The following is a 22,485-nucleotide window of genomic DNA, read 5'->3' on the forward strand; positions in this document are numbered from 1 at the left end:
CCATGGACCTGACCAAGAGGGTCAGGGGCCTGAAGGGCCCCACGGCCTTGCCAAGAACTGCGTAAGGAAATGCAGGATGGCTGGACATCCTAGCTCCTAGGTCAGCATAGACGTGAATAGAGCCAGAGACACCTCCCAGTTTCTTTCGTTTTTCTCCAGCCTCACCCAAAAGAAGCAGGGAAAAGGAATCCAGAGATCCTGGATAAGGATCCCAGGGGGATTCCAGTCTTGGTAAAGGGTGAACCTGGAGAGCCTCTAGGGAAACTGAGGACGGGACGTCCTGCCTGCCCTTCTTCCATTTACAAAATATCTTCCTCAGATTTTGGAGCTTCCACAGGCAGGGTTGAATCTCTTTGCATGTGTTTTCCCTACATCGTGCTGATGCAATTCAGGAGACTGAACTCGACAACCGTCAGTCCCAAATACTGGGTCCAAACCCGCACAAACACACGCACACGTAGCATATCCCCAAGGAAGCAAGACATCGTCCTCCTTGCTTTAGAGGGTAGAGTAGCAGCCCCTCTCCTGGGCAGCACATAGTTCTGGGGAGGGGAAGGAACTCTCCAGGACTCGCCTGGTCAGGGTTTGTTGCCTTCCTGGGGAAGGACCTGCAACGTCTCCATCTCAGGGGTCCTGAGGGCTGTGTCTGCTGTTTGCCCAGATGCCTGACACAGAAATGAACCTGTCCTCTGAGGAAACGGCATTGGGAGGTGCCACCAGTAATGAGTAGTGCCACCAGAAGTGAGGAGGGCTGGCTCCTCTCCTTTCTGCCCCATTGAATAGCTGCTGACTCTGTAAGATTTCTGGGTTCAGGAATGAAGAAGAGAGTCTGTACACGTTGTACATTACCGTAGGAAATAAAAGAACCAAACGCACACGTGGGCAGGTAGAGGAGAATATAAAAACCTTTATTATTATTATTATTATTATTATTATTATTATTATTATTATTATTACTACTACTACTATTATTATTTGGGTAAGAAAACTTTAATCCCAAGGGTTCTCATTCCTTTTTGTTGTTGTGGTGGTGGTGGTTGTGGTTAAATAACAACCCTTTAATTATATTCAATATTGCCCCTTCCAGAACAAGTAATTCTGTAGGGGAGAGGAAGGGGTGTTGAGCAGCGGATGGGGCTCGTGCACCACAAGTAGCCCAGGGGCCGAGGGGCAATCCTTGGCTCAGCCAGTGTGCACGGGTTCAGGTCTGATGGTGGCTGTAGCCAGTGGTCCTGGTGCTTGTGTTCTGCTGGCCAGCTAGGACCGCGGCTCCAGCTGGCATGACAGGTTGTAGCTAAGGACAGAGGGACACCTGTGAGTTGAGCAGCAGCTGGCATTCAGGAGTCCCTCCCAGGGTTTTCCCACAGCTGGTGTCTGGCTGCCCAGGGAGCCCTAGAAGGAGGATCCCAGGCGGGGCCAGCAGAAAGAGTCCACCCCGACGTCGCCTGACCCAGCTCCTGAGTGGGCCTCACCTGTCCTCCTCGCTGAGCCGCTCCACAGCCCAGAACCAGGCCGTGAATGGATGCTGGGGCTCTAGGCAGTAATTCTCTGCCGCCGCCTGGAGCAGCATGATGTCCGTGAGGACTCGGTATTCCTGGGCCGGGACAGAGGCACAGGATGCACCCTGAGCCTGGGTGGGGAAGCTACAGGGCCAGGTGAGGGCCGAGCAGCGGGACAGGGGTCGGGTCCTGGGTCTTGGCACACATGACCACCCTCCTGCATGCAACTTCGTCTGGTCCCAAACTGTTCTCAGAGGCTAGTAGAATTAGCCCCTCCTCCATCAAGGGAAGTTCTCCTTGATGCCCTTGTGGATCCCTACTGACTGACTCGATGGGTCTTGCACTTCATTCTTAGCAACCTGTCCCAGGAAATGGGAGATGGAGGGGAGTGGATGGAGCCAAGCAATGTTCTTCCCAGGGGCGTCTCTGATAGGGTCTGCCTGCCCTTCCCTACAGCCAGGGCTACGTATGCTCACCTTATTCTTTTTGCGGTGGTTGATCTCATTGCCCTGGAAAGTAGACAACCATTGTCCTTCAGAAAGAGGCCCCCGGTCAGTCCTAGCACCTTACACCCACCCGTTCTGAGGCTGCGCGTAGGCCAGGACCCCGGAGTGGGCCGCCAAGCCACACACACAATGAGACTGGGGTTAGGGCAAGCCCTGGGGTCCAGAGGAAGGAAGACTGGGGGATGCTGAAAGGGCTCCCGGTCAGCACCCTGCAGCACAACACTCTGTGGTGACTGAAGGGAGCGGCAGACGCCTCAGGCAGGCAGGATCTGCTGGGCTCCTGAAGTGTGGCTGATGTGCAGGGTCCTGACTTCACTGTCCCCGACAGGCAAGGTCTGAGGGAGAGGCTGCAGCCCATGCACACAGAGCGCATGCAGCTTCACCTTCAGGATGCGCTGGTGCTTCCCCAGTCTTGGGCCACCCGTCTGGGTGCAGACTCCCTTCCCTCAGCACTGAGATGGGCGCAGACTCCCTTCCCTCAGCACTGAGATGGGCAAGAGATGCCAGTTCTTAGGGGCGGCTGTGAGGCTGTGGGGAAGGGAGGTCTCCGAAGGACTCAGAGCTCAGGGCTCAGTCCGGGGACTCTCTGCTCCCTGTCCTCAGGACTCTGGTCCCTCCTCCACAATCCTCAGGCTCACCCACCTCCAGGTAGTCCTCCATTGCTGTATCAAGCACCACCAGGTCGGAGAGGAAAGTGCCAAGGTATGGGACGACACCCTGTGTCATGAGGGGTAGGTTTGGGATGAGTCCCTGCTGTCTGGTGCCCACAGGGGCCCTCCCCGAAAAGACTTCAGCGTCCTGGCCCACCCCACTTTCCCACATGGAAAAGGGCCTAGGACCCTTAGTTGCTTCCCCTGGATTCGCTTTCCCCTCACCCTCCCAGAACATCAGACTCCTCCTAATCCCCTCCAGGGCCTGCTTTTTGAAATTCAAAAAACCCCCTGGCTATGGAGCCCCGGCCCCTCCCCAGCCCCAAATCCATTCTCTACCCAGCCTGCTAGACTCCTTCCTCCTGGTCCCCAGGAAAGAAGACATTGAGCAACTGTGGCGGCAGGCAGGAGGTGGAGCTGGAGTGGCAGGTCCCACCTGTCCTGATCTGGACGCTTCTAGCCCTCAGGGAGGAGCCCCTCTCCCCTGGCCTTGGAGGCCCTGTCCCTCAGGCACACTCACCTTCTTGGGCAGCCCCTTCCGCGCTCTCTGCAGCTGCCTCACCAGGCTGGCCAGTTTGTTCGAGGGCCGCTTCTAGAGGGCCAAGGACAAGATCCTTGAGAGCAGAATAGCCTCAGTCCCCTTGCGCCCACCGTCTTGGACTGCAGACCCTAGACGTCCGACCTACGTCTGCTGATACTGACGCTCCATTCCCCTGAAGCATGCCACGAGTCCTTCTAGAACAATCTCAGCTCCCCCATTCAGTCCATGGGGGACCTGGAGCTTGGAGCCTGGCCTCCCTGAGCCTGTTTTCCCATGGGCAGAAGGGGGAACTCCACCTACCTCCTGCGGTCTCCTGAGCACTCAGGATCCTCTTAGGATCATCATTTTTGTGGCCCACAACCCATCCCCACCCCATCTGTGAGCAGGGGCCTGTCCTCTGGGCTGTCCGCGTTCATGTGGGCCCCCATGTGGACCTTCTCGATGGATGGACACAGAGAGACCTGAAATCTAGCCTAGGGAGTCTGGATGGGCAGCACCCGCTTGTCCCAGCCCCAGGGGGAATCTTCAGCCCAGGCTGTCAGCACATTCCTGCCAAAGGCTTCTGCTCCCCGAGGAATGCTTCAGGCCATTCCCTACTTCATCCACACAGGATCACGCCTCCTCCCACCCCTCTCCTGTCCTTGGAGCCCTGCACCTCCCGTGCTACCTTGATGAGTAGTTCCCTGCCCTGGGGGTTGCCTTCTGTGCAGAGCTGTTGGAATGTTCGGAAGCTCTTCCTGAAGAGAGGGAAAGAAGTTAGGCTCAGGGGAGTCCTAACGTGGCAGGGTAGAGTGCGAGTCCCTTTTCTTGGAGCAGCCCCGCATGTCCACGGGGCTGGCTGAGGGTTTGCTCTGGGCTGCTCTGAGCACTGGGGTCTTCGTAGGACATGGGAGGGCGTTCTCCTGGGCGTCCCCCTGGGCGTCCCTTCCCAGCTTAATTGAACAGCTCGGTTTGGGTGGGGTTCTGGCTGAACCATGGGCAGAGACTTCAGTGGCTGCCAAGTCACCACGTGGAAATATGGAATTCAGCTGAGGCCAGGGTGGGGCATGGAGGACATTGGATTTCTCAAGCAGGAGGCCTGGTGGCCTGTTCCCCAGGAAGGCTGAGAGGAGCAGCCCCGGGCCCAGGTCCTTTGGTCAGGGTTTGCTGCCTCCCAGGAGGTCCAAGCTGACTGAGGGGGGCAAAGGACAGGCCTGTGGGAGATCCCGCCTCCATCCTGGCCCCTCCTGCAGAGAAGCCTCCTCACCTGGAAACGTTGTCCCATGTCCTCTGCAGGCGGTGGAGGGAGGCACTCTGCAGAGCAGCCAGGATGGCACGCAGGGAGGAGTAGTTCCCTAGGATCTGACAGGCCTGGGGGAGGGAGGAGAAGGAGCTGTCAGTGGGAGAGCAGGAGCCCCAGATGCTCGAGAGCTTTAGTGCCCCCCTCGGTTTAGGGCTCCCCCACGGGTGAAGCTGATGTCCAGGGAGCTGCAGAAGGGCACAGGTCAGCCCTAAAGAGGAACACTGCTGGCGAGAGGGAGGATTTTCCCTCACTGCAAAGGAGGCGTCACGTGGGAACTGAGCGTCCCAACGTTGGGCCATGCCCCCGGGAGGAAGAGCCTAGGGACCACAGGCCTTAGAGCAGGGCCTTCAGCCCTGAGAAGGGAGCGAGACAGAAGAGCAGTTCCCGAGGCTCAGGCGAGCCTCAGGGAGCTGGGCCTCCCACAGCATACCTTGGCCACCCGGATCCAGTGGCCCACCACCACGGCCCTGTCCCGGGCTGTCATGCTTGGGTCGCCAAGGCACGTGGTGACGATGCAGCTGGCCACAGCATTGAAGTGGGCGATGGTGGCCCGGACTGTGGGTGCCAGGTGCTCGTTGCCAGGCCTGTTCCTCCGGGACCAGACGGAGCCCAGGCACTGATGGGGCACCACCTTCTTGAACAGCTCCTAGGGGACAGGGGGAGGTGTGTTGAGCCCCACACATGTTCGCCCATGCAAGACTCATGTCCTCGGGAGGGGTCCCAGGTCAGAGCTGGAGCTCAGGAGGCTGCGAATGTGGCCGGAGCCTGCTTAGAGAGCCTGCATTTCATGCCCCTCTTCTTCTCCGAGGGAAGCCAGTGCGGGACGCCCCAGGAGCCAAGAGAGGCAAGGGAAGGGAGGGAGGCGTGTGCACCCTGATCATTCCATGTCCAGGGGGCCGCACCAGGTGGTGCTCCCAAGGGGGCATCTCCTCCTCCAAATGCTCATCCCTGCGGTCCCTGTCTCCTTACAGGTGCCCATTGTCACCTGGTGGCTGAAAGCATGGCTTTCCGTGTCTAGCCTGTCCTTCAGGACGCATCAGATGCCTAAGCCAGGTTGATGGTGCTCAGGCTCCCAGGCAGATGGGTGGGCGACCCATGGACGGGATTGCACACAGGGAGCTGCCCTCCTCCCCGCGGGGGACCAGAGCCTTCCCATTTACGGGCTCTCGCTTCTGAGTCATTGCATCTGCGTGGTACCTCTGCCTCAGTCCTTCTCAGTGCCTGTCTCCACAGTCCGCAGCTGGACAGTGAAAGCTCAGGTCTAAAAACCCTGATGGGTTTCCCCGGTCGGTTAGGGCTGCAGCTGAGATCTGGCCCTATATCCTAGGAGTCCACATCAGGGAAAAGCCGGTATAGGGCAGCGGAGAGCAGAAGAAAAGCCGGCCCTGCCCTCCTACCCTGGGGGCCCAGCTGCTCACCGCATCCATGTAGGTGAGCTGCTCTGCCACCAGCTTGGGAGGGAAGTCCAGGAGGTCAGGCTCCTTCTCTTTGAGCCGCTTCTTGGGTTGGCAGGATGCCTCTGCGGCTGGAGTGGGCTCAGTGGCACCTGCGACAGCTGGCGTGCAAACTCCCAGGCAAGCCGATGGCCCAGCCGTCTGTGCCTCAGGACCCGGCGACCATTCGTAACCTAGGAGCCCCTGTTCCAGTTCTGGAGCAGCCGGTGGAGGGGAGGCTGGCTCGGACCCTGAAGGTGATGGCTGATGCAGAGCCAGGGTTGCCTCTCGCTCCATGGGAGGCTCTTTGGCCGGCTCAGCTGCTGGAACGCGTCGCATAGCGGACACGGGGGTGGGAGTAAGGGGAACGATTCAGCCACATCACTGACACTCCATGTGCCTTTCCCTGAACAGGACGGATCCCATGGCCTTTCAAGGAATACCCAGCCCATGAGCCCCATCCCAGATGGCCTTCCCAGCTTGCAATGCCCCTTACCCTCCGCCTCAGCCTCTGTGAGCTGCAGAAGTTCCCGCTGCCTCAGCGGAACGGGGGCATGGGTGTTTAGGTCCCGGTCATGCCACGTGACGTGCACATAGGCCCCCTTGACCTCCACATGGGCAGTGTGCAGGGACTGCCCGATATCCTGCCGTGTCTGCTCAGGCCAGGTTCCCAAGATGGGACACAGAGTGCTGGGGAAAGTCAAATGTGGGGCAGAGTCAGAGACCTGGCCTTCCCTTCCTTTTCCACGCTACTCCCACAGCACCATCCTTTCGGTGTGGGCCCCACAGAATGGCGCCAGCCCACTTGCAACCCCTCTGGAGCTGTCCTTGCTGACTGCTGACCACGTGGGATGAGGGAGGGACCTCCCATAGGTCTGTCCTTTGGCCCCTCAGTCATGCATCCTCCCTGCAGACCAGTGTCTGGGCTTTGGTTGGAGGCCGACGGGTGAGTGGTCCGGTCCCCACCCTTTCTGTCCTTGGCCCCACTTGTGGTGGTCAGCGGAGGTGGATATGGATAGGGGCAGGCGGAGCAAGAATGGACCATCCAAGGGATGGCTGTTGTAGGCACCAACTCAGCCCACAATGGGCTCTGCTTCCCAGAGTGCTTGGCATCCCGTCCACACCTCTCTCGGACTCTTTGGCCTCTTCAGAGGAAGCTGCCCCACTAAGCTCTCCCATGGAAATCGAGAGTCCTGGGAGATCCATGGTTCTGAACATCCCTCGCCAGCAACATCCCCTGTCGCCTCCCACCCTGCTCTGTGGAGGCAGCAGGACCTCCTCTGGCACCCAAAGACCTATCCTGTTCTTCCTTGATCGTAGAGTGCATCCTCGTGGTCCCAAGAGAGGTGGATCCATTCATCCCTAGAGTAGGTCACAGAGATGCCCCATCTGATGAACGCTAGACATGCGTGCTTAGGATGTGGAGAGTGCCTATGTGACCCTGGGACGAGAATGGAGACCCAGACATTGTCTCTACGTTACCCATTCACTGCTCTTGGTGACTAGAGAGAGCCTGCATTCCTAGGTGCTTAAGAGCCATGATTGAATGAAATCATCCCAAACAGGACTTTGCAAATCCTGAGTGGCCCTTGGGCTGCTCTGCCTGCTCCCAGTGTCCCCTCGACCTGGGCACATAAAGGACCACAGTCAGGACCAGCTAGATGGCATCTCAGAGGTCCTTTGCCAATAGGAAAGCTGCCAGCTTTCCGTTTCCTTTCTCTAGACCCAGAAGGACCACAGGCCTGTGAGGGTTGAGCCTGAACGCGTCTTCCCTGGAGAGGGAAATGTTCAGCGCGAAGACGCCCAGCATGTCCAGCAGCCCTTTCTGCAGAGCCAGGCCCCAGAGAGGCGCGTGCCATGTTTCCTCCCATGACTCCCTGCAGTCGCCCTACGAGGTTCATCCTCTTAGCACCTCCACTTTTCCGGACAGGAGAGGGAAAGTCAGAGAGGTGCAGTGACATTCCCAAGTCCTACAACTAGTAGACGGAAGGCTCCCCCTTGTGCTGGCTATGAGGTGGGCACTCACCGAGGGAACTGGTGATCCCGGACCTGCCGGGCTGACGGGAACATCTGATAGATGGAGAACATGGTGGTGACGATTGAGAGGCTTCTATCCGGGAAGGATAGCAGCAGGGAATGTCTCCATCTCTGCACTGTGCCTTGTTTGAGCTCCAGCATCGTGCAGGCCTCGTCCGGGGACAGGGATGATGCCTTTTCCAGCAGGCAGACAAGGGGGCGGGGTGGGGAGCAACATAGTCAGCTTCAACGCCGTGAAGCCCCAGGAAGAGCAGGGTCTGGAGCTCAGACTGCATCCTCCCATCCCTTTGGGAACTTGGGCAAGACGACGAGGGACTTGTGTGCCCACCCAGAAAAAAGGTTCTTGGCTGAAAACCTAAAACCAACCTCCAAAGGACCCATCTAGGCTTAAATGTACTGGTGACTTCAACATGTGTGGTTCGCTGGACAGCAATAGCCTGTCTGTCTCTTCCTAGCCCGTATGAAGATCTGTATGTGTATGCCATGGAGTCATGAGGAAGGAGCCCTACTGTTGAGAGGAGAAAAGAGAGGTTGAGCATCTCCAAGCCTGCTCAAGGTCATCCGCGTTGGGTCTGAGATCTGTCCAAAGCATGGGCTACATGGCATTTCGCCTATGCTGATGCGGTTTGGCCTGTTGCTGTCAGGGGCAGAAAGGTTCAGGGGGAAACCACCTTCCTTGGCAGGCCCCAGGGCAGCCAGTTGTGTCTAGTCTGGGCTGTGGGCTGGCCCCGGTCATCTCTGGGTCCTGAGACTGGCCATGAACCTGGGCCCGTTCTCACCCCAGACCAGGACTGGATGTTGTTGGTGGCCTGAGGTCCCTGCTGCTTGTCAAGGGAGATGGAGTAGCTGAAGCCTTGCAGCAGCTCATGCCAGAGCCAGCTACCTGGGCCAGGAGGCATCGGAGGCCTTCCACCCAATCTTTGGGTCTACGGTCTGGCAGATGGAGTGACCCAAATCATCTGTGAGGACCCTTGAGGTGCCCTTTCCTTGCAGCATTGCTGGAATGGCAAGCAGTTTGAGTCACGTCAAGTTCCAGCAGCAATGCTAGACCGAGTCACTGTAGCAGACCACGTCCTTTAGAAAGGGGGACTGTGAGGACCTAGAGGGAAAGAGCCTGTGAGCTGGTGGACCTCCTAGGATTCGATGTGTTCTGAGAGTTGATACATTCCAGAAAGACGTGTAGAATGGCTTGATCCCACCGGCCCTTTTGTAGGTTCAATCACCCTATCTGGTATGAGGATTTAGAAGGGCGTGGGCCAGTTCTCCAGAACCCAGCTGGGTTCTCCACTTGTTAGCTGGCATGAGTAGGGAAAATCGTAAAACCCGTGGGAAAAGGCCAAGATACTCATGGCTTTGTGAAAAGCAACACAAGGCCAGAGGAAAGAAATCAAAACAACTTCCCCCCATGCCACGGAAAGCATTCACTCTATTCTCTACCAGTCCCACGTAGGTGAAGAGTGTCTTCCTCCCTTACTTACCCATAGGTGTGGCATATGTGCGGAGGTGTGGGTTACTCTGGGGTGGGGCCGGTGGAATAGTCAAGTGGAAACACTCTGGGAAGGCCCCAGGTTTGTCCCCATCGTTGCATGGGGGCCCTGGGTGTGGAGGAGCTTCTTCCTATTCTCACCTCAGAGCAGCACTGATCCTGGGTGGCCTGGGACACCTGACCTTTGTCCAGCGAGTTGGAGTCGTTGAAGTCCCCAGCCAGCTCATTCACAGTCTCTGGGGTGCAGCTCTGAAAAGGCAGTGCCCCATAGACACAGGGCCAAGAGCCATTAGCAGCCTCCCGGAACATTGCCACCAGGGGACACCCCCACTAGACATCGTGTTCTCCAGTTCAGGCTAAGAGGGATGGCTGAAAAGACATTGAGCAAGGACGTAGCCAGAGGACACTCTAAGGCTCATGACTACCATGAGCCTTATCATTGTGTCACCCTCCCCTTTTCATCCAGCCTGCTATGACCTGGGGTATGAACATGACAGATGGGTCCAGCCTCCAACACCAGGCAGCTTGCTTCTGCCCAGGAAGGGCATATCCCTCATCCCCTGTCCCCACTTCTACAAACACACACACACACACACACACACACACACAAACAGGGAGAGAGAGAGAGAGAGAGAGAGAGAGAGAGAGAGAGATGCGCTCCCACACAGTAAGGGACAGTGGTGTGTGCCCGCTGAGGTGGGACCACAGTTGTTGCCCACTCTCCAGTGGGCTGCCCCGAGCTGCCTTGTGTTACCTGTTGGTGTCTCCGGCCCCATGACCAGAAGCTTCGGAAAAGAGGGCTGAAGCACTGTCTGCAACTGCAGTCATGTCTCTGGCTCTGGGCTCCTGTGGGCCCAGCACCCCTGGAAGTAGGAAGACAACAACTGAACATGGTGTTCTGTCGAAGGTCTCCACTCAAGTGTGCTGGAGAGCAGGTTGCCCTTTGAAAGTGGGTGCCTGGTTGCGAGAGTTCTAAGTTCAGTTGGGGCCTATCATGAAGAATATGAGGTCACGCTTTCAGGATTCTAATACCTGGGGCCCTTCCTAAAGTCACCCCCTCTCTGCAGCCCCTTCACTTGGCTCTTGACCTCTCTTCCCCGGGACTGTACACAATGAGCCAAAAGTGCCAGAGGCACCATGCTCTGGAATTGGCACTCAGGTCCTCCCTTTCAGGAGACAGAGCTGAAGTCAGACGTTTGTTCTCTGTCCTTTCCCACTCCTGTGTCCTCAGTCATTGTGTGTCTCCCCTAGTGCCCACATTCCCAACCTGCATAGTGGGGACCAGAGAGAATCTAGTTCCTTGGGACATCTTAGGGTGAATGTAGACCGTATTTGTGGTATGTGTGCGACGGTGTCACGGGAAATCAGAGGCACACATAGAAGGCCAGATGAATTGCAGGAAGGGGTGGGACGTGGCCTGGAGGAACGCTGCGAGGAGGCCTGGGTCCCGGCTTTGTGTCGTTTTGGAACCGTCCCTTTCCCTCTTGGCGTCATTATAATGGGGCACCATGATGGGGTGGAAATGCACGAAGATGCAGACTTTGTCATCCTCGGTAGTGAAACGGTTCAGTTGTTTCCCACATAGCTTTAGAAGGAGACCTCTTTCCCTCGTTCTGGTATATGAGGGGAGCAGCCTTCACAGTGGCTCCCAGGGATCCTGACCTGTGGTGGAGGCATCACTCTGCAAGCTCTGGGTGGTTAGCGAGTGGCTTCTGAGCCACGCGATGTACTTACTCAACGTGATGAAATAGCATGCCTCGTGTTTCTCTAGATGTCAGGCAAGGAGTTTCGCACTTCCTAGTTTCTTTGCTCATGGTCCACTTCTCCCTTGTTCCCCTTTTCTTCTCGGAATCTGAAGCGAAAAACATGCCCAGATGGTTGGCGCTGCCATCTATCGAGGCTCACAGTGCCAGGATCGGAGGCAGTGGCAAGGCCAACATGCGCCCAGAAACTCAGATTCTGAGTTGAATGGCTCCCCGAATGATGGGTGCTAAGTTGGGGAAAATCCTCTGCTAGTCCAGCCTCAGTTACAACCACGGGCTCACAAGTATGGTGATGTGGAGGAAGCATGCGGAATTGTGCCTCCATTCCTCTTCTGCAACAACTGTGGGGCATTCAGTCCATGCATTTGAAGATGCAGGGTATTGGGGCAATGCCGTTGCAGAGGGACAAGAGATCGCTACCTGTCTCCCAGGCCTGAGGCCCTGTCCCTGCCTTCCTCACCACCCTCTGCTCTGCTCCCAGTTGCTCTCCAGCCACACTGGATGCCTCTTTCATGTCCTCTGGCCAACCCAGCTTCTGGTAGTGAGGCTCTAAGGCAGAGGTTCCTTCCCTCTTCATGACACAGGGCAGCCAGACTTGTGTGGGACTAGCTCCCTTGTTTTTATTCTGTCCTCAGCGCTGTCCCCCTCAGTGAGGCCTTTCGGGCCTTTCTCTCCAATGACTCTGCAGCCCTCTTTCAGAGTATTCTTCGTTTGTCTCACGGAACGCTTGCTCTTTTCTTTCGCATGGCACTGTTTGGTGCGTTGGTCCATCTCTAGACTGTGGGACCCTCCATACTGTGTTGCACAGTGACTTGTGCCAGTGTGCATTCCCACGGATGGTGTCCAAGGGTTCCCTGTTCTCCCTGTCCTCACCGGCATTTGTTAGCTCCTATGCTCCCAACCAACAATCTACCGTAGGATCCCAGAGTTCCACGCCTGGGAACATACTCCTAGACAGCCAAGGAATATGGCCAAGAACTCCCTGCGCCCACCCCCATGGTCAGGAATCCTTGTGAACACCGCTTATTCTGGTCATCCTTTTAGGGCCTAGGAAAATGAAGTCATTGTGTTGTGTAGCTGAGACGTGCACAGTGCTCGATGTCAGTTCTTTCAATCCAACTGGGGCCGAAAATATTTTACTATTCATAATGAGCCTCGGGAAAGTTGACTTGGTAAAGGAATGACACGTAAGCAAAACTGGAAACAGCAGAAGCTAAAGTCAGTAGATGACGACAGGCATAGGAACACCCAAGCCCTTGCATCAACAATGGGTTCTGAGTGGGGGGAAAAAATCAGGGAAGGAAAAATCAAGCAGACGAAGGAGAATGTTCAGTTTGGGTTCTGTTTGAAAACATGATCAAGGAATAACAGGTCTCAAGAAATTAACTCTGAAAAATACCTTCTCACATAAAGTTGTCCCGGGTGGGGCAATTCTGTCTTTCAACCTCGAAGTAGGCACAGAAGGACATTTTGTTGGCTCCATGTTGTCTCAAGGAAAATGGCAGAAGTCGAATGGCTGAGAGAGGACCTACCTGGAAAGGGTATAAAGGGCCAGATGAAATGGTCCTGTGTTCATTTCTCCATCTTTGCAGCTTTTCAGTGCAATTTATTTTTAGGTCGTGAAGTCCATGAAGTTCACGGAGTACATTCTAAATGTCTTAAAAAGCATTAATGTCTTTGTCCCAAACTCCCTGGAACCCACCTTCCCATCTCCTTGGCATCTTGTCCATCTAAAGCTCTTTAGCATGCGTCAGACTCTTCCCGCGAGCGCCTCCTTCCAGCCCTTGGCAAACACCATTCTACTTTCTGTCCTTCGGAGTCCACTCTAGGTAGGTCCTAAGAGTGGAGTCCAAGTTGGTTATCTTCATGCATACTCCTCTCACTTAGCACACCCTCCTCAACGTTCGCCCACGGGGTGGCGCATGTCAATGTTTTTGTCCTCTTTAGCGAATGAATACTATCCCAACGTCTGTATATACAACATCTGTTCCTCCCTGGACAGATACTTGGATTGCGTTCATGGGTTAGCTTTTAGGAACCATGCTGCCATGAGAAGGTGTGCTCAGATAAGTCTCCAGGACCATACTATCCTGTTCATGAATGTGGGTACCTAGCACAGAAGGGCAAGTACTAAAACACATGGTAGTGCGAAAGTTGATTTTTTAAAAACGGTTTATTTATTCATTTGTCAGCGTGAGAAAGAGGCATGCAGAAGCAGGAGAAGTGGCAGGCAGAGCAGGCAGGGGAGAAGCAGGCTCCCGGCTGAGCAAGAAGCCCGATGTGGGACTCCATCCCAGGATCCTGAGACCTCAACAGACTGAGCCACCCAGGTGTCCCACTCAAGTTGATTTTTGTGAAGAGCTGTCATACTGATTTCACAAGCATGCCCTTAAACATTCCTACCACACCCAATCAGCAAGGTTCCTAATTCTCTTTATCTTTGCCATGGCTTGGTCTTTTCCTTTCTCCCGAGTGTTTTGTTTTGTTTTGTTTTGCTTTGTTGTGTTTTGTTTTGTTTTTCTTTTTCCATGGGGAGCCAACCTCATGGATTCATAAAGGTATCTCATTGCTTGCAATTTCCTTCCTTGCGTATAGCTTTGAGGTTATGTCTCTTGCCCATGTGTACATTCACACATCACATTTGACTTGTTTTTCTCTTGTTGTTGATGTTGTTGAGTTCCTGGGATCTCTAGATATTGTGGATATTGAGAACCTGCCAGATCCATGGTTTGCAAACATGCTTTCCCGACTTCTGGACTGTGCTTTCCCTTGGTTGATAACGTCATTCAAGTCACAAAGATTTTAAGTATCCTGAATGTCCAGGGTGTGAGTTTCCTTTTCTTTTCCATCCTGTGCCTTGCAGGTCGTATCCATGAAATCATTGCACAATCCTGTTTTGTGAAGGTGAGGAAGATGGATGCTGCGGCGCTCGGAATTCAGAGAGGAAACAGGATCGCTGGTGGAGGCAGGCAGCAGCAGGAACTGGAGACGCACAGGCCTAATGCTGGGGTCCTGACCAGATGCGATGGCGCGATGATAGGAATAGGTACCTTGGGCGAGCAGGAGCCGTGTACTGGAAATGGTACCCTGCCCATTTGGGGCACCACTGTGTGTGGTGATGGCAGCAGTGAGACATAGGACTGGACATGTCCCCAAGCTCAGCCCTTCTTCAAAGGGAGCCTTTTATTGCCACCTGCTCCAGTCCTGTTTGAAGGGTTTCTTAATCCGACGAGGGACATAGATTTATTCCACGACAAAGGGTGATGATAGTGGTGTGGTGACACCTGTCTCCGAGGAACTTCTCATCCCTCTATCATGAGCCACTGTGACAGGTGAGCCACTGTCTGGAGTCAGCCGCCAAGAAGGGGTTCGAATGCCTCAAGGACACTGGGAACAACCTCCAAGAGGGACCAGTCTGTCATTGCCATGCTGAGCTGAATTCAGGTAAGACCTTTGTACCCTTGTTGTGTGTTCCCAGTTCATGGTCACGTAGTTCTGCAGGTTCTTCTATGGGAGAGAGGGCAGGGCCGTGTCTGAAGGGGAGCTGGAGAGCTCTGGCACGTCCACGACTGAGATGGAGACTTTGCCCCTAGTCATCCCTCAAGTGAACAAAGGGATGGATGTCATGCAGCATCCACCTTCCAGCCAGTACTATTCATGCCACCTTTCTGGAAAACTTGTAGTGAGGCCCTTGGAAAGGTTGGGGGGGGGGGCGCACCTGTAGTCACTCCTGTGGCACATAGGGATATTACCTGCTTGGGGTGAGTCACCTTGAAGAAAAAAAGGGTTTGCCCCCTGTCAAGAGTGCTCCGAAATGACTAGAAGGGCATGAGGACTGCAACTGGTGAAAGCCTGTTTGAAAAACTTCTTTAGGGCTGAAAGGGGTAGAATGTCCTGAGCATTGCCTTTTCGTGAATAGGCTATGTCATTTCCTTGCTTGAGGGAAGAAAAGAAATCATCCCGTATTTTCCACTTTGAAAATCAAGGAAACACAGAACCTTGGATTGTATTTTGTTGTTGTTGTGGAAAGTCAGTAAGCCACCGTACAGTTCCTCATCAGCTTCCGAGGTAGTAGTGCCCAGCTGTTCATCAGTTGCGTTTCACCCCCAGTGCTCATCCCATCGCATGCCCTCCTTTATGCTCCTGCCCGAATTGTCCCATACCCGCACCCACCTCCCCTCCAGCAACCCTCTGCTTGTTTCTTTGCTTTTTTTTTTAATTTAATTTTTCTTTATTTTCAGGATAACAGTATTCATTATTTTTGCACCACCCCCAGTGCTCCGTGCAATCCGTGCCCTCTATAATACCCACCACCTGGTACCCCGACCTCCCACGCCCCCGCCCCTTCAAAACCCTCAGATTGTTTTCCAGAGTCTATAGTCTCTCAAGGTTCACCTCCCCTTCCAGTTTTCCCTAACTCCCTTCTCCTCTCTAACTCCCCATGTGCTCCCTGCTATTTGTTAGGCTCCTCTGCTTGTTTCTTAGAGAAGAGCCTCGCATCGTTTTTCTCCCTCTCTGGTGGCTTCCCATTCAGTTTTCCCTCCCTTCCCCTGTGATTATCAAATGGCTTCATGCATAGGTGGAACTTAAGACCCAGGGCAGGGGATCCCAGTGGGCTTTCTTTCAGTGAGGTTATTGTGTACCTTCCCATGTTTGGCCGCATTTCGCTTTTCCTGGGAACTGACCCATTCCAGTGATATGTGTCCATTGTGTGTGGGGGGACGGGGGTTCTTCATTCTTGCTCAGGGAGTTGGGATCCTGATGCTGGTGTCAGGAGAACCTCCTCTGTGTTCCTGTTCCACTGGTGCCCTTTGGGGCCTCCCTTTCCTTCTCTGGAAGACGATGAGAGATCCAGTTGTGCAATGTTTTCCAGAAGGCCCTTTAGCTCAGTCTTCCAGGGGCTAGAAATAGCCAGCTTTGGTTTAGTCCACCAAACACGGGGTAGCAATATTCCCTTCAACTACTCCATGAGGACACACAACCAAGGAGAATGGAAATACCAGAGGAGCGTAGCTCCAAGGGGACGTCGGTGAAATGCTTTTACGACAGCCAATATCCTAGGAAGGTGTGTGTTTTCTGTGATCACAGAGGTGGGCACTGGCCTTTCCATATCAACAGATGTCACTTTTGTCTTTGGGCTCTTTCACTGATCTTTAAGGTGCATTCACGTACAGCCTGAGGAGACCTGATTGGGAAACTCTCAGAGCGTAATCTCATTTTGGTCTCCTAATACCCACCTTTCAAAGACAATTTTGAAAATACAGTCTAATGGACGTACAGTATTTTCGTCGTTTCAGTTGAAGAGTAGGGATTCAGGAATTCTGTATGTGACTCGGTGCTCAGCACAGTAAGTGTCTTCTTAATCCCCACCCCCTCTTCCACCCATCCGCCCACCTGGTTCCCAACAGTATGTTCCCTATATTTGAGCCGGTGTTTTTGATTGCCTCTGTTTCCTGATTCCCTTTATTCTTTTCTGTTTCTGAAAAGTCACACATGAATCAAAGCCCATGTTAACAAAACACCCACGGTTCGGTCCACAGTGGCTCCCAGGGTTCCCCATCCCTGCTCTGTACCTGCCTGTCTCTCCTCTGAGCGGTTGCTGAAAGGTTTCTGACCAAGGGAACATAGGGCAAGAGATGGTCTTTGACAGCTTCAAGCTTTCATGACCAAACCCGTTGTCACTTCCCTGGGACTCTCTTGTGTTCCATCGCTTTCTGCCCAGTATCCCGGAACTTCGCAAGCCAGCACTGGTGTTTCGAATGGCCTTGCACAGAGGCCACAGTGGAAGCAGCGTAGGAGTGCCCAGGCTACTAGGGAGAAAGGGACTCAAGCTCAGGATTTCGCTTCCACTGAACAAACTGTCTTTCCTGTCATCCTGCCTCCCTATACTCTGGAGGAGAAGAGGAGGAGAGGCCTGTGGGGGTGGACCAAGCCCTGCCTGGCTGTTGATCTTCCTGACAATCAAACACCTCTTTGTGGCTGCCAGACGGTTGCGCATCGATCTCTTCCTGGTGGTGAAAGAGAGGACGTTTTGTCCACTGGTCCACTGGCAAGTTGTCTCTCCGTGTGCTCCGGGGACAGGTGGCCGGGGCATTAGCTGCGAGCATGCCGGAAGTGCAGAGTGTCAGGTCCCTCCCAGGGGTACTCAGTCGGAATCTGCCCTTTGCCGAGAAACCCTGGGCATCAGAGCCTGAGAGGGTCGTCCCCCCAAAAGCACTGTGGAATGTTCCACAGAGGGAGCGCTAATGGGCCACCTTGATCCACCAGTGGGGAAGGGGTGGTTGTTTCCTGGGCCCTTTGGGCCATTTCTCTCTGCCGAGAACCCCCTGAAGGGTTGATTCCCCAGTGGCCCTGGTGGGGATGGTCCTGGGAGAAAGGAAAGAACACCCCCCAGGCTGGGACTTAGAGTCGAGATGGAAGCTAAGCCTGCACCCAACAGCAGGAGCTCCAACTCGCCCAGGCTGAGCGACTGCTCAGGAGCTCTGTGTTGTGCTTTGGCTAGGTCCTTATGTGTCAGCTGATGGTATTGGGGATTTTTCTTGTGGTGCTGGATCCTGTCTTCTTAGATTCCCTGGCGCTGTATCTGCAAGGTTGGGGACCCTTGGCGTGTCCTTTTGCTTCCATGTAATTTTGGACATCCTCTTTGGATTCCGGGTTGACCCAGTGCTGGTTGGGTAGCATGTAATTGAACTTCCATGGATTCGTGGTCTCTCCAGGGTTGCTCTTAGGGTTCATTTGGCGTTCCGTAGCATCGTGCTGAGAAAAGATGCGTGGGATGATATCCATCTTTTGGAGTTTGTTGAGACTTGGGTTGTGCCCTAACGTGTGATCTACTCTGGAGAATGTTCCATGTGCACTGGAAATCCAGCACTGCGGATGCTGCTGTTTCAGGGTGGAAGGTTCTGCATCTACGTGTTGAAACGGGTGCATCCCTCAAAGCCATAGATTCCCTGTTGATTGTCAGTTTGGATCCTGTGTCCATTAGCAGATGTGGGGTGTTAGAGTCCCCCACTGCATGGTACGGCTGTCAAAGGTGACTTTATGTTTGTTATGCACTGTTGGATGCCTTTGGGTGCTCCCATGGTGCGTGTCTACATATTTCGAGATGTTCTCTCCTATTACATGGCCTCCCTTGCGAGGAAGTAGTGTCCTTCTCTGTGGCTTCGTACCTCCCCCCTTTGGTTCAGAGTCTGTTGTGTCTGGAGAGAAGGATTCCTACCCTTGCTTCGTTTCGCATCCATTTGCATGATAGACGCTTCTCCCCTGCTCACATTCCATGTGTGTGTTGGTCTACCGCGTCAGGCGAGTTCCCCATTTCAGACAAGTGAGTGGAACATGGGTGTGTCACCTGGTGGATGATGGAGACCAGGGACTTCAGAACCACCTGGACCTGACAGTGCCCTTGGCCAGCCAGGAGAGTGTGGGGTTTCTCTGGTCAAGGATCTGAACCTTTATCCTGGCAAGGGAGAACCAATCTCTGCTCCATCAGGCCCCAGCCAGGGAGCAGTGGCTACCATGGACCTGACCAAGAGGGTCAGGGGCCTGAAGGGCCCCACGGCCTTGCCAAGAACTGCGTAAGGAAATGCAGGATGGCTGGACATCCTAGCTCCTAGGTCAGCATAGACGTGAATAGAGCCAGAGACACCTCCCAGTTTCTTTCGTTTTTCTCCAGCCTCACCCAAAAGAAGCAGGGAAAAGGAATCCAGAGATCCTGGATAAGGATCCCAGGGGGATTCCAGTCTTGGTAAAGGGTGAACCTGGAGAGCCTCTAGGGAAACTGAGGACGGGACGTCCTGCCTGCCCTTCTTCCATTTACAAAATATCTTCCTCAGATTTTGGAGCTTCCACAGGCAGGGTTGAATCTCTTTGCATGTGTTTTCCCTACATCGTGCTGATGCAATTCAGGAGACTGAACTCGACAACCGTCAGTCCCAAATACTGGGTCCAAACCCGCACAAACACACGCACACGTAGCATATCCCCAAGGAAGCGAGACATCGTCCTCCTTGCTTTAGAGGGTAGAGTAGCAGCCCCTCTCCTGGGCAGCACATAGTTCTGGGGAGGGGAAGGAACTCTCCAGGACTCGCCTGGTCAGGGTTTGTTGCCTTCCTGGGGAAGGACCTGCAACGTCTCCATCTCAGGGGTCCTGAGGGCTGTGTCTGCTGTTTGCCCAGATGCCTGACACAGAAATGAACCTGTCCTCTGAGGAAACGGCATTGGGAGGTGCCACCAGTAATGAGTAGTGCCACCAGAAGTGAGGAGGGCTGGCTCCTCTCCTTTCTGCCCCATTGAATAGCTGCTGACTCTGTAAGATTTCTGGGTTCAGGAATGAAGAAGAGAGTCTGTACACGTTGTACATTACCGTAGGAAATAAAAGAACCAAACGCACACGTGGGCAGGTAGAGGAGAAAATAAAAACCTTTATTATTATTATTATTATTATTATTATTATTATTATTATTATTATTACTACTACTACTACTACTACTATTATTATTTGGGTAAGAAAACTTTAATCCCAAGGGTTCTCATTCCTTTTTGTTGTTGTGGTGGTGGTGGTTGTGGTTAAATAACAACCCTTTAATTATATTCAATATTGCCCCTTCCAGAACAAGTAATTCTGTAGGGGAGAGGAAGGGGTGTTGAGCAGCGGATGGGGCTCGTGCACCACAAGTAGCCCAGGGGCCGAGGGGCAATCCTTGGCTCAGCCAGTGTGCACGGGTTCAGGTCTGATGGTGGCTGTAGCCAGTGGTCCTGGTGCTTGTGTTCTGCTGGCCAGCTAGGACCGCGGCTCCAGCTGGCATGACAGGTTGTAGCTAAGGACAGAGGGACACCTGTGAGTTGAGCAGCAGCTGGCATTCAGGAGTCCCTCCCAGGGTTTTCCCACAGCTGGTGTCTGGCTGCCCAGGGAGCCCTAGAAGGAGGATCCCAGGCGGGGCCAGCAGAAAGAGTCCACCCCGACGTCGCCTGACCCAGCTCCTGAGTGGGCCTCACCTGTCCTCCTCGCTGAGCCGCTCCACAGCCCAGAACCAGGCCGTGAATGGATGCTGGGGCTCTAGGCAGTAATTCTCTGCCGCCGCCTGGAGCAGCATGATGTCCGTGAGGACTCGGTATTCCTGGGCCGGGACAGAGGCACAGGATGCACCCTGAGCCTGGGTGGGGAAGCTACAGGGCCAGGTGAGGGCCGAGCAGCGGGACAGGGGTCGGGTCCTGGGTCTTGGCACACATGACCACCCTCCTGCATGCAACTTCGTCTGGTCCCAAACTGTTCTCAGAGGCTAGTAGAATTAGCCCCTCCTCCATCAAGGGAAGTTCTCCTTGATGCCCTTGTGGATCCCTACTGACTGACTCGATGGGTCTTGCACTTCATTCTTAGCAACCTGTCCCAGGAAATGGGAGATGGAGGGGAGTGGATGGAGCCAAGCAATGTTCTTCCCAGGGGCGTCTCTGATAGGGTCTGCCTGCCCTTCCCTACAGCCAGGGCTACGTATGCTCACCTTATTCTTTTTGCGGTGGTTGATCTCATTGCCCTGGAAAGTAGACAACCATTGTCCTTCAGAAAGAGGCCCCCGGTCAGTCCTAGCACCTTACACCCACCCGTTCTGAGGCTGCGCGTAGGCCAGGACCCCGGAGTGGGCCGCCAAGCCACACACACAATGAGACTGGGGTTAGGGCAAGCCCTGGGGTCCAGAGGAAGGAAGACTGGGGGATGCTGAAAGGGCTCCCGGTCAGCACCCTGCAGCACAACACTCTGTGGTGACTGAAGGGAGCGGCAGACGCCTCAGGCAGGCAGGATCTGCTGGGCTCCTGAAGTGTGGCTGATGTGCAGGGTCCTGACTTCACTGTCCCCGACAGGCAAGGTCTGAGGGAGAGGCTGCAGCCCATGCACACAGAGCGCATGCAGCTTCACCTTCAGGATGCGCTGGTGCTTCCCCAGTCTTGGGCCACCCGTCTGGGTGCAGACTCCCTTCCCTCAGCACTGAGATGGGCGCAGACTCCCTTCCCTCAGCACTGAGATGGGCAAGAGATGCCAGTTCTTAGGGGCGGCTGTGAGGCTGTGGGGAAGGGAGGTCTCCGAAGGACTCAGAGCTCAGGGCTCAGTCCGGGGACTCTCTGCTCCCTGTCCTCAGGACTCTGGTCCCTCCTCCACAATCCTCAGGCTCACCCACCTCCAGGTAGTCCTCCATTGCTGTATCAAGCACCACCAGGTCGGAGAGGAAAGTGCCAAGGTATGGGACGACACCCTGTGTCATGAGGGGTAGGTTTGGGATGAGTCCCTGCTGTCTGGTGCCCACAGGGGCCCTCCCCGAAAAGACTTCAGCGTCCTGGCCCACCCCACTTTCCCACATGGAAAAGGGCCTAGGACCCTTAGTTGCTTCCCCTGGATTCGCTTTCCCCTCACCCTCCCAGAACATCAGACTCCTCCTAATCCCCTCCAGGGCCTGCTTTTTGAAATTCAAAAAACCCCCTGGCTATGGAGCCCCGGGCCCCTCCCCAGCCCCAAATCCATTCTCTACCCAGCCTGCTAGACTCCTTCCTCCTGGTCCCCAGGAAAGAAGACATTGAGCAACTGTGGCGGCAGGCAGGAGGTGGAGCTGGAGTGGCAGGTCCCACCTGTCCTGATCTGGACGCTTCTAGCCCTCAGGGAGGAGCCCCTCTCCCCTGGCCTTGGAGGCCCTGTCCCTCAGGCACACTCACCTTCTTGGGCAGCCCCTTCCGCGCTCTCTGCAGCTGCCTCACCAGGCTGGCCAGTTTGTTCGAGGGCCGCTTCTAGAGGGCCAAGGACAAGATCCTTGAGAGCAGAATAGCCTCAGTCCCCTTGCGCCCACCGTCTTGGACTGCAGACCCTAGACGTCCGACCTACGTCTGCTGATACTGACGCTCCATTCCCCTGAAGCATGCCACGAGTCCTTCTAGAACAATCTCAGCTCCCCCATTCAGTCCATGGGGGACCTGGAGCTTGGAGCCTGGCCTCCCTGAGCCTGTTTTCCCATGGGCAGAAGGGGGAACTCCACCTACCTCCTGCGGTCTCCTGAGCACTCAGGATCCTCTTAGGATCATCATTTTTGTGGCCCACAACCCATCCCCACCCCATCTGTGAGCAGGGGCCTGTCCTCTGGGCTGTCCGCGTTCATGTGGGCCCCCATGTGGACCTTCTCGATGGATGGACACAGAGAGACCTGAAATCTAGCCTAGGGAGTCTGGATGGGCAGCACCCGCTTGTCCCAGCCCCAGGGGGAATCTTCAGCCCAGGCTGTCAGCACATTCCTGCCAAAGGCTTCTGCTCC

General features: G+C 54.8%; 1 long non-coding RNA gene across 2 annotated transcripts in view; it reads left to right on the top strand.

Annotated features, from left to right (window-relative positions):
* Positions 1–22,485, top strand: part of LOC309857535 — a 99,124-nt gene that overhangs the window by 42,048 nt on the left and 34,591 nt on the right. For both annotated transcript variants that reach the window (XR_014307759.1, XR_014307760.1), the window contains exon 4: positions 14,061–14,641. This is a non-coding gene — a long non-coding RNA (uncharacterized lncRNA). The remainder of the gene's footprint in view (positions 1–14,060; positions 14,642–22,485) is intronic.

The sequence above is a fragment of the Mustela nivalis genome (genome assembly GCF_964662115.1).
Source record: "Mustela nivalis genome assembly, contig: HAP1_SCAFFOLD_854, whole genome shotgun sequence".
Taxonomy (NCBI): domain Eukaryota; kingdom Metazoa; phylum Chordata; class Mammalia; order Carnivora; family Mustelidae; genus Mustela; species Mustela nivalis.